Source organism: Marmota monax, unplaced genomic scaffold (assembly GCF_021218885.2).
Source record: "Marmota monax isolate L192 unplaced genomic scaffold, Marmota_monax_Labrador192_F-V1.1 WCK01_AAM20220418_F8-fsc00017, whole genome shotgun sequence".
In the NCBI taxonomy this organism is placed as follows: Eukaryota; Metazoa; Chordata; class Mammalia; order Rodentia; family Sciuridae; genus Marmota; species Marmota monax.
Window position 1 is genome coordinate 21,494,934 of NW_026695241.1, and position 16,208 is coordinate 21,511,141.

At 38.5% G+C, this 16,208-nt stretch overlaps 1 protein-coding gene across 12 annotated transcripts in view; it reads left to right on the forward strand.

Moving 5' to 3' along the window:
• Positions 1-2,046: 2,046 nt before the first annotated feature.
• Numb (NUMB endocytic adaptor protein) overlaps positions 2,047-16,208 on the forward strand; it is a 172,363-nt gene continuing 158,201 nt past the window's right edge. For 9 of the 12 annotated variants that reach the window (XM_058577691.1, XM_058577698.1, XM_058577695.1 and 6 more), the window contains exons 1-2: positions 2,082-2,179; positions 9,012-9,088. The gene's annotated coding sequence lies outside the window, so the exon portion shown is untranslated. Of the gene's footprint in view, positions 2,180-9,011; positions 9,089-16,208 lie in introns of all 12 variants that reach the window. The other 3 variants (XM_046440947.2, XM_046440951.2, XM_046440948.2) reach the window with 3 other exon arrangements.

Sequence of the window (16,208 nt, forward strand, 5' to 3'; positions counted from 1 at the left end):
CACTGTGGCTGTGCAAGAGCCATTATTACTCAAAGTACCATAATAATGGCTATTCCCTCCTATGACGTTATTGTTTCCTATCTGCCAGGACATTAATTGCCTTCTAGCTTGCTCTAAAATTGGTAGTATAGCACACTGCCAAGGCTAGAGAGAAGAAAGCTGCTGGTGATATATTAAAAGGCTGTGTGAAAGAATGCATTGCTGTTTCCTTCTCATTGGGACATCTTCACATTTGCATGTTACTGCATTTATTGTGGGATGTTAGCTAAGGCTTTCATCTTGACTTCCAGCTTATCATGGTCAATGTCTGATCTTTCCTTTAAGTAAATGATTCAGACATCTCTGAAGTTATTTTGGCTTTTTCACTTTCCTTTTATGGGCTTTTTTCTGAGTCAGTGAATTGAATGGGAGGTTATTTCTAAATTGGAAGGTGAGGATGAGAGAAGGAGGAGTAAAGTTCCGGAAAATAACTAGGAAAAGACACTTTTTATGTATAGTTACTGGAGGAATAATTTCCACTTGGTTTGGTAATAGAAGTGTGTAATTTATTTAAATTTGACTAAAAATATAAACTAGAAAATTATTATTTTTTTCTTCTGGATAACAAACCATACAGTTTTAGTTTCCTTGTAGCTTGCTCTGCAAAGGATAGGTTAGTAAGTAAAATAGACAGGAACAAAGAATTAGCAGGAAGAAGGTAGGGGCAAAGTACAAAATTTCCAAAGTCCAGATTCTTGGTCCCACAGAAAGATCCCAATCTTAAAGTAGTGCTTGTGAGGTGAACAGATCCTTGATGGAGTTCGTGTATGTTTCAAGGACTGTGGGTTTGCTTAGTACATAGGTAGATAAGTGAAGAAGGTAAATTTAAATATGATTTAGAAATTCAAAGAGTAATTAGGACACCATTTTCTTGTTCAGGAGCAGGAAAAGTGGGTGGAAATGAAAAAGAAAAGCACAAAAGCTAATGATGAATATATTTCTAGGAGCACAAGAGTTTTTATAGCAACACCAGATTTCTCAAAAATGCCTACTGTGATTTGTACCCAAATGAATAAAAAATGCAATCATTTATTCTTGTGCATTGTGCCAAGAGAGACAGAAAAGAAACAAACAAACAAACACTGCAATTCATTCAATGGCTCTAATTTAGACTGCTAGGAAGAGGTTTAGAAAAAAAAAAACACAAGCTTTTAAAGTATCTGACACACAGCTAGTAGGACTATTTAAAAACTGATGAACATAAAAAAAAAAAAAAAAAAACAAGCAAGGATGGAAGGAGAGGAGGGGGCAGGAATTCTTATTTCCAGAACATCCACAAGGGTAAAATGTGGCCCGCTTATTCAAAACTTGCTGATGACTGGCTGGTCACTTGTCAGAAGCCCTCTAGGAGTGGGTCTGGAAGCTGGAGAGCTCTTGAGGTTACGCTTCATTTTATTGACGACTTATATAATCGCAACTGAAGTGGACTGTTTGCTGCTAAATAGAAGGCTGCTCTTTGCCCTTTAGCTGGGAGATTCCCGGAAAGAACTTCAAGGAAACTGGGAGCATTGGGACCTCAAGGAAAGGGGAAAATTTTATCTCTACAGTACCTTTCTTCCAGGGGATTAGAAATACTTCTTAAACACAACCTCTGGTATTGGTGTTTTGCAAGGGTTAGCTCTATGAGTAAGTTGGCACTGATAAGCTTCGCCTTGTAGGAAGGGAGCCAGAGAAGGGGAAGAGTTTTCACTCCACAACAAAGAGTTAACCCTTCCCCAGAAACCTCGGTTGTGAGCGTCTGCCCCTTCTTTGCTTTCTACTGCGCAACCAAACTGCACAAGCTTGAACCAACCGTGGTGGTCACATCCTTTGCCAGTTAACTTAACAGACACGTCAAGCAGCCTATCAAAACTTCGAACTGCCCAACTATCAACCAATTACAAATAAAGCTTGGTCTAAGGCTCTCCAGGTCCGGGCGGGGGCGAATACACGGTCCAGGAAAAGGGGCGTTAAAGACGCGATGACGGGCGGGTAAATTGAGCCAATCATAGCAGAGAGCCGCCGCCCCACGGTCCAATGGATAGGTCGGAAGTATGATATAGGGTGGGCCTGTTGTCATGGGGGAGGTGGTGGCGCTTGGTGGCTACTGGCGGCCGAGGTAGAGGCACCAGCCCGGGAGTTGGTCGGGGGGCCCCGGCAGGTGAGTGCTGTAACGTGGGCCTCAGGTTTGGAGGCCGTGATGGGGCTGAAACTCCAGCTCAGCGCTCCGGAGGCGGAGGCCGGAGGAAGGGGGCCTGGACTACGGGCCGGGTTGGGGCCGGGGCCAGGGCCAGGGCGGAGGCGAGTTCGCCCTGACTGGGCTGGTGGGAGAATGGCCCGGTTCCTGGAGTTCGCGCTGGGAAGGTAGGCTGGCGCCGGACACCAGCGGGTCAGGCCGGGAGGTCCTTTGGGACATCCCGCTGCTCGGGTCTGGGGCGCTGACTGCGGGCGGCTGTGTGAGAGGTAGCTCCCTGAGGAGACGTTAGCGACTGGGGTCCCAGAGAGAGGGGGGTGACCCAGGGTGACTGGTCCGAGGGCGGGGTGACTTGGGAATAACCAGGACGACTTGGGAGTGAGAGGGGGAGCCCCGAAAGCTCGGGAGCAGCGGGTGCGGCCAGAGCTGGGGGTCAAGGGAACTGGGAGTGGCCCCTATCGGAGAGAGAGGGAGGTGGGGAGCCCGAGGGCGGCCGGGGTCCGGAGTGACAGGGGGCGGCCTGGGTCCGAGTGGGGCGTCTGAGGAAAGGCACTGAGCGGGGTGAGAAGTCTCCTGAGAAAGGCGGCCGTCCGGAGGGGAAGGGCCCCTGCGGAGATGGCGAGCGGCGGGTCTTCCGAGGGTCGGACCCGCCGAGACCTTGAACCGTCTCGGGGGGGGGGGGGGCGAGGAACCGCTGCGCCCTGCCCCCCACGGCTAGTTTGGGATCAGAGACCCGAGACCCGACCGGCAGCTTGTGGGTCTGAAGATCCCCGGGACACGAGGAAAGAAATCCTCGAGGAGTAGATCGGGTGAGGGTTCTGCGGGGAAGTGGAAGTTCCCTCCAGCGAAATGGAATGGAGGTGGGTGGAGGTGGGAGGGGAAGAGTGATTTCCCTGTAGGAAGGGAGTAGTAGACGCCGCCAGCGAGCGAGAAAGTTGCGCAGGAAGAGAGTAGTGGTCCTGTGGAGACTAGCCAGGACAGTAGATAAGCGAAATTAATGGTGGTGCCAGTAATAGGTTCTAAGGTCTTCAGAAAGACTAGAAACTTCAGCTTCATAATTAATACTAAGATCCCATCTAGGACCAGAGAAAAGGTTCTAAAAAGCAAGGTTAAGTAACTTGCATTCCACTGCTTTAGAAATTTGTTTTGGGACGACAGCCATAATACTAGAAAATAAGGACGTTGACAGGACGGGGGAATTTGAGAGGGGAAAGGGGAGGAGTAGTTGAACTAAGGGAATGGAACTGGGGACTTGATCAGAAGGAAGATATTCATGACAAGGATAGGCATACCCTGCTAAACTGAAAATAAATTTAAATTCTAGTTCCACCACCTGGCTTGATCGGCTTAACTCTGCGGTTTTCTCATCTGTATATTAGGGAGACTGATAGTTTTTTTGATTTTGTTTTGGAGTGTTGGATATTGAACCCAGGGCCACAGGCGTGATAGGCAAACACTTTGTCACTGAGCAACATCCCCGACTCTTTCTAAAAATTTTTATTTTGAGATAGAGTCTTGCTAAATTTCCCAGGCTGGCCTCGAATTTAGTGAGCCTTCTGCCTTACCCTCCTGAGTGGCTGGGATTGCAGGCATGCCCCATGGTGCCAGAATTCCCCCGATTACTAACAGTTTTTATTTAATAGGGTTCTAAGTTTTTATTTATTTTTACATGTTAGTGTTTGTAGAGCTTTTAGACTAGTGATTGGAACATAGCACTGTGAATTGGATTATTGAGTAGAGGCTAAAGATCTGAGTTCTTTAAGGTGGAGATCTTCAAACTTTTTTTTTTTTTTTTTTTACCTCAGAATCACTTGCTAACTACAGATTGTTTGGCTCCACCTGGGGTTTGTTTTTGTTTGTTTTGTGGTATTGGGGTTTGAACCCAAGGCCTGGTGCAGGCTAGGTGAGCAGTATCCCACTGAGCTGGGCCACAAAAGGGGTGGGTACCCCTTTTAAATTTTGTTTTGACTGCTGGTCTCACTAAATTGCCCAGGCAGCCCTAGAACTTGTGATTCCCCTGCCTCAGCTTTGAGTAGCTGCAATTACAAGCAGGTGCCACCATGCTGGGCTCCACCTGGGGTTTCTGATTCAGTAGATCTGGGGTGGGACCCAAGAATTTGTATTTATCTCAAGTGATGCTTATGTTGGTTAAGGGACTGTACTTTAAGAACTACTTGCTTTTAAGGAAATAGTAATAATTAGCAGCCTGAAACTACCTGCCCATCCTGCAAAAGAAACAATTAGAGGCAAATTGCAAAAAGGATCCTATTATAAAGGATAGGTGACACCACCCCCCGCCTTTAAATATATTTCATGCTAGGCAAGTCTCTACCACTGAACTACACCCCCAGCCCCAGGGTACCCTTTTTAAAGCCTGTTTTTAAAACTTTGGATCATGATTAGTTAGTAATTTATAAAATCAAATTTCCAGATTACATCAGCATGGGAAATACAATGAAGTATAACAGAATAAACTAGTTGGTAAGGAAAAGTATTATTTTGGGAAATTTCTCATACATGTTTGTACTAGGTCACAATGTAAAATGAACTTTTTACATTCAAAGTTTGAGAAACTCTTGAGCCATTCAGTATAGTAAGAGCAACTCTCTAATATCTAAGCGCTGGGTAATTTACTCATAGATCTTTACATGGTTATCCTATCTCAGATGATGACATTTCATTAAATTTTTTGGTTTCTGATTTGGTTTCTCTTGTGTTGGTGTTATATATTGTGTTGTGCCTCTGACTCAATATTTTTGGATATTTAGAATCTTTTGCATTAAGGACTTAAGAGAAATTGCTGTTTTTTCACTTTTGTTTCACTTGGGCCCTCTTGTTTACCCCCCCCCCCCCACTGTACTGTAAAGCATTGTCTGTAATAATAATAATAAAATACAAAAACCCTAAGTATACACAGATTATTGACAGTAAACAACTCACACTGAAATATTTGAGAACATTTCAGATATGGAAAGTAAGCAAAAATAAAAAAAGAAACATTTCAAAACAAAGTGAAAAGGTATTTTGTGTTTAGACTGTCAAAATATTTTCTTGACCTAATACATAATACATTTTTAAGGGAATCAGCAATATGATTTCTACCTTTCTGTAGAGAGAAGAAAATGGTGTTAATACTTGACAGAAAAATGCACTGGGATAGAGGCTTACCTACAAAGACAATTGTTTATTAAGCAGGAGCTTTTGTTTCATTGGTTTTCTCCCCAGAGAGTGAACTGGTTGTGGCATATGTTGTAAATTTAACTTGTTTGAGGAACCTAAAGGTAATCCACAGTATTTATGCAAAGTTATATTAAGAATATGTACATTGGGCTGGGATTGTGGCTCAGTGGCAGAGTGCTTGCCTCACATGTATAAGGCACTGGATTTAATCCTCAGCACCACATAAAAATAAAATAAATAAAAGTATTGTGTTCATCTACTAAAAAAATTTTAAAAGAAGAATGTTTTATGTTCTTCTTGATTTGATTTTTTTTCTTTTGAAAACTAGATGGTTTATTTGAAAACAAGATAGAGTTGATTTAGATCTGTTTTTATGGATGTGAGAACAAAAATCAATATTGAAAACTGAAAGAGATCCTTGTAGCTTTCTTTACAATTTTTAATCCAGGATATTATATAACCTTTCATTAATTTTTTATGAAGTTGTGAAAAAACTATTTCCATAGCTTTACATCAAGATTTTTGGATATTTTTTTTTTTCCTTTAAAAAATGTAATTTGGGCTGGGGATGTGGCTCAAGCGGTAGTGCACTCGCCTGGCATGCGTGCGGCCCGGGTTCGATCCTTAGCACCACATACAAACAAAGATGTTGTGTCCGCCCAAAACTAAAAAAAAAAAAAAGAATATTAAAAAAAAAAAATGGGCTGGGGATGTGGCTCAAGTGGTAGCGCGCTCGCCTGGCATGCATGCGGCCTAGGTTCGATCCTCAGAACCACATACAAATAAAAAGATGTTGTGTCCGCCGAAAACTAAAAAATAAATATTAAAAAAAAAAAATGTAATTTGAGGACTGGGGTGGTGGCTCAGTGGTAGCGTGCTTGCCTAGCATGTGTGAGGTACTGGGTTCGATTCTCAGCACCACATATAAATAAATGAATAAAGGTCCATCAATAACTAATGGAATTTTTAAAAAATGTAATTCGATTACAAGTATTTCTATTTCTTTAAAAAAGTTTGTTTTCCAGCCTTCAAATAACATATTTGAAATCAAAGGCAGGGTTTTTTTTTTTTTAAACAAAACAAATTTACTGAGTTTTTTGTCACAAAGTTTCCATAGATGAAAGCTTTTGATTTCTTGAATTGGGTAAATGGAATATCCCTAACACTTTCAGTCATTTTACATTTATATAGATCACTCATTTCTACACCAAGTGATGGAAAAATGTAAAATCTTAAGTATGGGGGAAAAAAATCTAGAAGTTCATTCTACATAATTGTGAACCTTGAACAGTTTGGTTACTTAATAAATGGACTTTATTCAGTTGAATTATTATTTATCCATAATTTAATCATACTTATCTATAAATAGCTTTAATTGCTCAACTCATTTTGCAGTGAGATCTGTTAAGCTATAGTTGAATCAATTGTGTTTTTTTTTAAATCCCAAAGAAACTGTGTGCTCCTAATTGTATTATTTTGTGAGATTCAGTTTCACTTACCAAGGTTTATTCAGATAAATGATTTTTTTTAAATGGAAGTTTAATTAATGAGTTAATCAAGTTTATTTTCTATTTCATGGAAGTTTTATCCTTTTTTTAAATAAAAGAAATTGTTTTTGCATTTTTTAAAAAATATTTTTTAGTTGAGGATGGACACAATGCCTTTATTTTATTTTTCTGTGGTGCTGAGGATCAAACCCAGTGCCTCACACATGTGAGACAAGGACTCTACCACTGAGCTATGACCCCCAGCTCTGCATTCTTCTTTTTTTTTTTTATTTTTAATAACCTTTATTTTATTTATTTGTTTTTATGAAGTGCTGAGGATTGAACCCAGTGCTTCACATGTACTAGGCAAGCACTATACCACTGAGTACACCACCCCAGCCCAAATCTTATCCTTTTTCACCCAACCCTACCCATGGGATGGAATGTAGGCCTTTATCACTGAGCTACATCTCTTATTTTTCATTTTGAGGCAAGGTCTCCCTAAATTGCCCAGGCTGGCCTAGAACTTGTGATCGTCCTATCTGTCTCCCGAGTCTCTGAGTTATAGGGCCTCACTAAGTTGCCAAGGCTGGCTTTGAACTCACGGTCCTCCTGCCTCAGCCACCCAATCTGCTGGGATTACAGGAATGCACCACCATGCCTGGCTCATACATTAAATCTTAATGGAAATTTTGGTGCCTAAAAATATAGTTATGTAAAAGCGCAAAACCTCTGTATCTGGTTTTTTGCTTGCTTCGAGAATTCTGTTGTCAGCCTGGTGTGGTTGTTGACATCTTTTGTCCCACCTACTTGGGAGGCTGAAGCAAAAGGATTGCAAGTTCAACATTAGCCTGGACAATTTTGCAAGACCCTGTCTGGGGGAGAAAAAAAATAAAAAGTGCTGTGGTAGAGCACTCCTGGGTTCAATCTCCAGTGTTGGGGGATGGAGGAGGAATTTCTTTATCAGAAAAATCACTTGGCCCATTACCCGAGGTACATGTAAGATTCCACAAACGGTGTGACTATATCATGTACAACCAGAGAAATGAAAAGTTGTGCTCCATTTGTGTACAATGAATCAAAGTACCTTCTGCTGTCATATATAACTAATTAGAACAAATTTTTTTAAAAAGGAAAGGTCACTTAGTAAACTTACCACCTTAAAAAAAAGTATTTTATGTAATAAAGTACTTGAAAAGCTACATTTTATTTTGGATTTTCTAAAACACATACATTGTGTTTAATAGATTTTGATTTTTAGGAAGATTTTTAATTCTGCTAGTTTCTGAACCCTGATTTGTATTTCCTTGAAGGGCTAAGAGAAATGAAATAATGTATTCTCACAGGGTGCAGCCTGAAATCCCAGTGGCTCCCGAGGCTGAGGCAGGAGGCTCACAAATTCAAAGCCAACGTCAGAATTTAATGAGACCCTAAGCAATTTATTATTAAGACCCTGTCTAAAAATAAAAAGGGCTAACCTCCGCCCCCCCCAAAAAAAAAACCCCAAAACTTTCTAAATCAAAAAGAATTTTTTTTTTTGCCATCTTATTTTTATCTTGACATTATGGTAAATGCTTTAGTAACAAAATTTAAGCATAACATTGTAAATTTCATTATTATAGGTAGAAATACTATATAGGACTTTAGGATTTATATTCAGAAGTGAGACACAGATAATGATGAATAGTTACTAAATACTAGTACTAGTATTGTTACTAAATACTAGTACACTATTTCCATATATTTTGGAGAATATAAAATTATGCACTTAGAGATCTTAAAGCTAAAACAAGGAATACTAGAGAATGAGAATACAGACATGTGCTTAAGGAAGAGTCTGGAGAATCTGCAGGAAGTATGTCTAGAGAAGTGAGTGGTTCTTGGCAGTTTTCCTGGAGTGACATATGTAAAGGAGGATGGTCCTATTTGCAGCATTCTTCCATGTACTTATTCTTAGTTCTCTGCAGCTTTAATTGTTATAAATCTTCCTTTGTTTTCTTCCACTCAAAAAATCATGTCAGAATGCAAGTAAATAGACTGAGAAGTGCTAGTCCTAGAGAATGAGAGGCTGTGTAGGACCATGTTGATTTATCACTGGGTTTTTTGTTTTTTGTTTTGGTTTGTTTTTGCAGTGTTGGAGATAGAACCAGGGCCTTGAGCATGCTAAGCAAGTGCTCTACCACTGAGCTACATCCCCAGCCTTGAGCATGTGAGTTTGGAAGAAGACTCAACATTATCTCTGCTTCTGCATATTCTGGGAATAGCAACCATAGCTAGGGCAAGCCTTCCTACTTGTCCTCTCCAGTGGAGAAAAGGATTAGGAAGGGACTCCCTAGTCATCCTTTTTTTTTTTTTTTTTCCCCTTATGCTACTGGGAATTGAACCAAGGGCCTCACACATGATTATTATTTTTTTTTTCCATTTAGTTAGGGAAGAAGCAGGACTGAAATCTGTAGAACATTGCATGCCTCTGAATAAAGGCAGTCAGGAAAGCCAGGAACTAGCAGTCAGGTACCTGTACCACTGAACTACATCCCTGGCCTTTTTTATTTATTTATTTATTTATTTTATATTTATTTTTTAGTTCTCGATGGACACAGCATCTTTTATTTGTATGTGGTGCTGAGGATCAAACCCGGGCCGAACCCATGCCAGGCGAGCGCGCTACTGCTTGAGCCATATCCCCAGCCCATCCCTGGCCCTTTTTAATGTTTTAATTTGAGACAGGGTCTTACCAAGTGCCCAGGCTGGCTTTGAACTTTCAGTTCTCCTGCCTCAGCTTCCCAAATAGCTAAATAACAGGTGTGCACCACCCTGCCAGGCTTCCCCTTAGTCATGGAATGGATTAATCAAGGAATTGCTATGTTAGTAATTAATATTCAGTGACTTCTCCCTTTCTCTTCATCCAAATTCTATTTCTCCCCATTTGCTGGCTGCTACTTTAGATTCTTTTAACTAAAATCAGTCTTAAATTCTCTGATGTAACAACCAAATCTTAATTATGGAATCCTGGTTATACTAACATATATATAGTTATCTGAAAATGATTATTAATTTTTTTTCCCATTTAGTTAGGGAAGAAGCAGGACTGAAATCTGTAGAACATTGCATGGCTCTGAATAAAGGCAGTCAGGAAAGCCAGGAACTAGCAATCAGGTAAATTTATGACTTAGTTAAGATTGATCTTGGATACCTTTGGCCTTGGGAAAGTCAAAGTTAGCAGTGCTTCATTTGGGTCAGTTGTGCATATGTGTAGCTCTGGTACGTTTTAGTTGTATCATGTGGATAATTTATTAATTGCTTGTAATAGAATTAACTCTTGTAAGGAATTTTAGCTCAGTATTTCATAATCAAGATTAATCCTTTTATTTTTTTTAAACCTAGAATCTCTTTTTTTAAATTTTTTGTAGTTGTGGATGGACATAGTATCTTTATTTATTTTTATGTGGTGCTAAGGATCGAACCCAGTGCTTCACACATGTGAGGCAGGTGCTCTACCACTGAGCTGCAGCCCCAGCCCTAAACCTAGGATCTTATAGAACCACAGAATACCTTGAAGATTGCAGAAAAATATCTGTCATTGCCACATAATGAAATTGAAAAAGGTACCATTTGTATTCAGAGAAAAGCATGGTAAAAGAGACAAAATTCAGGTTTATAATTTTATGACTAAGTTCTTGAATTCTGACTTTGTTAACTGATTGAGAAGTTTATTTAACTTCTCTTAAACTCAGTTTTGTCATCTGTAAAGAGGAATTTATATATCCTCCTTACTAGACTGATGGTGAAAATGAAAAGCATTTTGTATAATGCTTTGCTTGTAGGAGGCACTGCATTCATGGTATTGTTAATAATTAAAACAACTTTAGACTTACTATAAGTTTCTCTTTGTAAGATAAGTTAATATTGCAGTTACTGTGATTATAAGCCATATAGTATTTAAGAAAAACACTTGACTTTAAAACTTTACATGTATTTTAGGCATTTATTATCTTTGTTTTGTGATTGATTTAGATTAGTGGATTAGACCATATTTTAGAAGGAGGCCTTGGGTGGTCAGAGGCTGTATCTCTAGCATATTACGTGGTCTTCTAAGTATATGAGTGTTTGGTTAACAGTGGGAACCACTAACCCTATCACTAGAAAAAACAATTGAATGTTAATTTTATTATCAAAATCATTGCTTTTATTGAATGACTTTATTTAACAGTATTATTAATGATTTTAAATTAGTTCTAAATGCCAGTTAGAATCAGCTTATTTCAGGGCTGGGGATGTGGCTCAATCGGTAGCGAGCTCGCCTGGCGTGCGTGCAGCCCGGGTTCGATCCTCAGCACCACATACAAACATAGATGTTGTGTCCGCCGAAAACTAAAAAAAAAAAAAAAAGAATCAGCTTATTTTTCCCAAGAGTTAACACATTTTTATAAAAGCTGGGCCAGGTATCTTGTGCCTCCTGTTCCAGCTATTTGGGAGGCTGAGGCAGGAGGACATCTAAAGCCCAGGAGTTTGAGGCTAGTCTGGGGAACATGGTGAGATCATGTCTCAAAAATTAAATAGTAAGGAATAAAAATTGCAAACAACAACATTTTTCTTCACAATTCAAGTAGAATTAGATTTTTATTTCAGAAGTTAAGCCCTATATCTTCCTTAGTAAAGAATTTGGTCAGAGGTGAAAGAAGAATCTTTCTCCCAGCTACTCAGGATCTAAGGCAGGAGGATTGCAAGTTTGAGGCCAGCCTGGGCAACTCGGCAAGACCCTGTCTCAACAACAACATGAAAAATGCTGGGAATGTAGTTCAGTGATAGAGCACCTGCCTGACATGTTCCCCAGCGCTGGGTAGGGTGGGGTGGGGGAATATGTATGTGTAGAAAGCTGCTAAAAAGTTATTTTGTTTTTTAAATTGATGAAAAGTAGGTATGCATTTTCCATCGCATTCATGATGTAATGACTTTCTTTAAATTTCATCAATAAACTTAATTTTTGAATGGTTAACTATTTTAAAGAGTTGACACAATCTTATTTTTTTGAAAATTATTTATTGGCAGTATGAAAGAATATTTCCTATCATAGTTTAAGTCTTCCTTACTCTTGCAGTGACAGCATTACCATGTACCATATTGAAAATATTGGTAAGAAAATGAACTTCAAATGTTCATTTACATGACTGATCATCTTTTCTTCCTTTTTTTTCCCTCTATGGTGCTGGGATTGAACTCAGGTCCTTGCTATACTACTGACCCACAACTCCAGCCCATTTTTTTTGTTTTATTTTGGGACAGATTCTCCCTGGTTGCCTAGGCAGGCCTCCAACTTGAGAACTTCCTCCTTCAGCTTCCTGAGTTGGGTTTGTAGTTGTGCACCATTGCCACTGGGTTCTGCATAAATGAACTCTTAGCTTTATTCAGTTTTCTCACCTGAAAAAATTAATTGCTTTGAGGATTATTTGAGATAATCCATGTAAAGTTAAACAGTTTAACATAGTGCTTAGCTCACAGTAAATACTCTCAGTAAGTGTTGGTTATTGTTGCAAGGATCCAGCATTTTTAGTGGAGCAGGTCGGAGGTAAAAACTTTTTCTGTGTTTTTGGAAGGGACTGTAAGAAAGTCTTATGCATTAAGTTGTACTATGAAACTTAAACTTCAGTTGACATATAAAGGAATCTTGAATTCTCCTGACTCATATTTTCAGTTATCCTTGGAAAAACTTGAATCTTCATTTTAATTCAGCTATGTTTTGCTTTTATTTTTTTATTTTTTAAAGAGAGAGAGAGAGAGAATTTTAATATTTATTTTTTAGTTTTTGGCGGACACAACATCTTGTTTGTATGTAGTGCTGAGGATCGAACCCGGGCCGCCGCACACATGCCAGGCGAGCGCACTACATCCCCAGCCCCTATTTTGCTTTTAGGTCAGAGTAAATTCTTATCGGCATGAGTTATAGATAATCACTAAACTCTTTTGGAATATGAAGTGTAACTATGGAACTTATTAGATAAATTTTTCATTAGATTTCTATTTTATATGCTAATATTTAAGTATTGAGTCTCCTTGGCATTGAATATCCTTATCAACAATTTTCAGTCTGTTACCTGCAAAATTGGGGGTAGGTTTTTCTGCAGTAGATTTCTACAATCTATTATGTTTATCAAATATTATCTGTATAATAAAGTAATATGTTCTAAACATACATGTATATGTATACTTTCATTGTTCAAATAAATATTGAAATGGATTTTTAAAAAAATCTCTATTTTAAAGACTAGACTGAATTCAGAGTAGCTTTGGTTATTTCCACGATTTATTCAGCTATTATTAAGTGGTGGTCACTGAAAATATTTTGGCTTTTAAGGGCTGGGGATGTAGCTCAGTTGGTAGAGTGCTTGCCTCACATGCACAAGGCCCTGGGTTCAATATTTTGGCTTTTAAAAATGCTTGCCATACATAAAAGCTCTCAGATTACTCTTTCTACTTTTTTTCTTACCCAAATGTACCATTTCAGAAATACTAATATATATTTCTTCCCCTAACATAGCATATACATTTTTGACAGTTTTATTCATGTTTGGCATAAATGAAACTGTACATAAAGTATAGTTTGAACTTATATATGCATTCAAGGCAAGACACATACTTATCACTCCCAAAATTGTTGTTCTTTTCTTTTTCTTTTTGGTACCAGGGTTTGAACCCAAGGGCACTTATCCACCTCTTTTTATTTTTTATTTTATTTATTTAAAAAATTTATTTTGTGTTTTGCTGAGGATTGAACCCAGTGCCTCACACATACTAGGCAAACAAACACTCTACCACTGAGCCACAACCTCAGCCTTATTTTTTATTTTGAGACAGGGTCTTACCAAGTTGCTTAGAGCCTCAATAAGTTGATGAGGCTGACCTCTAACTTGTGATCCTCCTGCCTCAGCCTCCTGAGCCACTGGGATTATAGGTGTGTGCCACCATGCCTTACTTCTGTGCCTTTTTGTAGTCCATCCCTTTCCCCTACTGGAAACAACCCTGATCTGCTATCCATCATTATACATTAATTTGTATTTCCCATAATTCTATGTAAACAGAATCATAGGGTGTGTGTGTGAGTGTGTGTGTGTGTGTGTGTATATATATATATATATATATATATATATATATATAAATTTTTTTGAGAGAATCTGTATGGCTTTTTTCACTGTGCCTAATTAATTTGAGATCTATCCATTCTTTTCTATATGTCAATAATTCATTCCTTTTTATTGACGAGTAGTATTCCATTATATGGATGTATTGTGTGTGTAATTTTTTTTTATGCTGCTGGGGATTGAACCCAGGACCTTGCTCATGCTAGGCAAATGCTCTGCTGCTGAGTTATACCCCCAGCCCTGCATGTATTACACTTTAAAATACAAACTTTTTTTTCCCCCTAATAATAGATTTTGGATTTCCACTTTTTGCCTATTCAGATAAAACTGATATGAACCATGTACAGGTTTTTGTATAGATATGTATTCACTTCTTTTGAGTAATTTCATAGCAGTGGAATTGTTGGGTCATATAGTAACTTCAAAGTTAGCTGCATCCTGGAAATGGAATCCACAGCTTTGGAAGTACTAGCTCTGCCTCTGAGCTAGACCCCTGCCCCCAGCTCCCCCTAGGCTTTATTTGTTTTTTGATTAGAATCATTCTAGCAGGGTAAAGTTGAAATTCTGGTTTTGATTTTAATTTCCCTGATGGTTGATGATGTTGAGAATCTTTATGTGCTTATTGGCTATTTGTATGTCTTTGAAGAATTATCGATTTGGACCTTTGCCCACTAACAAATTTGAGTTGTCTTTATTGAATTATAAAACTTCTTTATATATTCTGGATATAAATCCCTTTTCAAACACAATTTACAAAGATTTTCTCCCTTTATACAGGCTGTTTTTTCTGTGGTTTTTTTTTTTTTTTTTGTAGTGCTGGGCGTTGAACCCAGGGCCTTGGACATGCTAGGCAAGCATTCTCACACTGAGTCACGTGCCCAATTCTACTTAGCATTTTGAAAGAAACTTATTCTTTGTTTATAGAATATTTAACTCTAAATTGGGCTTTTAAAAATGGCATTAAATATTCTCTTTTGGAGATCTTTTTTTTTTTAAATTTTTTTTTAGTTGTAGATGGACACAATAACTTCATTTTGTTTATTTTATTTGTTTACGTGGTGCTGAGAATCAAACCCAGTGCCTCACACATGCTAGGCAAGCGCTCTACCACTGAGCCACAACCCCAGCCCCTCTTTGGAGATCTTAAGACGAAAGAGCATACATTTTTTACAGAGTATTTGAGTTTACATGTCTCATCTCTACTTGAAGAGTTGTGTTCTTTTAGAATATGGGGCCACTTCTTTGTCAAGTAAGAACTAATTTCCTGGGAAATCAGATTGCTGGCTTGACTTCTTGTGGTGCCTTTCTGTTCTTTTGTTTCTTTTAAAAGAGCTGAGCCCAGTCCTGTGGAAAATCACAAAATCATCTAATTATTTTCTCTAGTTCAGATTGGTTTATATTTGCATTGTACTGAATTTTATAATTTTTCTTGACTATAGATTTGTTAGCTTACCCTGAAGGCCTTTGACTTCATTTACTAAACTAAGTATTCATGTCTGAAATAACGCTCATATTCTTTTTGTCCCCTGCTGCCCAGTAGACTAGCTAGTGCAAGTTGTCTCTTGTGTCCTTTTTATGAAGCCCCAAAGTACTTGTGAAGTAATTATCATAGTTTCCATGATATTGATCCCTAATTCATTTTTTAAAAAAAGGCACCTCAAAAAGAGGGGATGTGTGTTGAAAAAAAACTGGCTAATGGGGACATGGAGAACAAATATTTGCTTATTTGATAGGGAGAAAATAGTAACTGGTTTTTGAAATTTGTATATATTTGATCACTAGTGGAACATTTAAAGTATCATAGGGGCTGGGGGCAGGGAACTCCGTGGTAGAGCATGGATTTAGTTATGAATGAGGCCCCGAGTCCAATCCCCAGCAAAGTAAATAAATAAATAAATAAATTAATTAAATAAAATCATTAACCTTGTAGTAGTCAAACCTTTAAATGAAGTTACTTGTTCCTATTCTTTATTTTTCTCTTGGGTAATCATAAATTCTTAGGTGGTGTCTAAGGATGGACATTCTTCAAGCCTATAGCCTGCACAAAGTTGTCTCATGTCTCTTTCAAATCAAGTTAGTTTTTGGCCTCCCTCTCATGAACTACTCTCTGATTTTCTGTTTTTGGGTTTCATAGAAATGGAATCATACCACATGTACTCTTTTTTTTCTGGCTTCTTTTTTGGATGGGAGAGA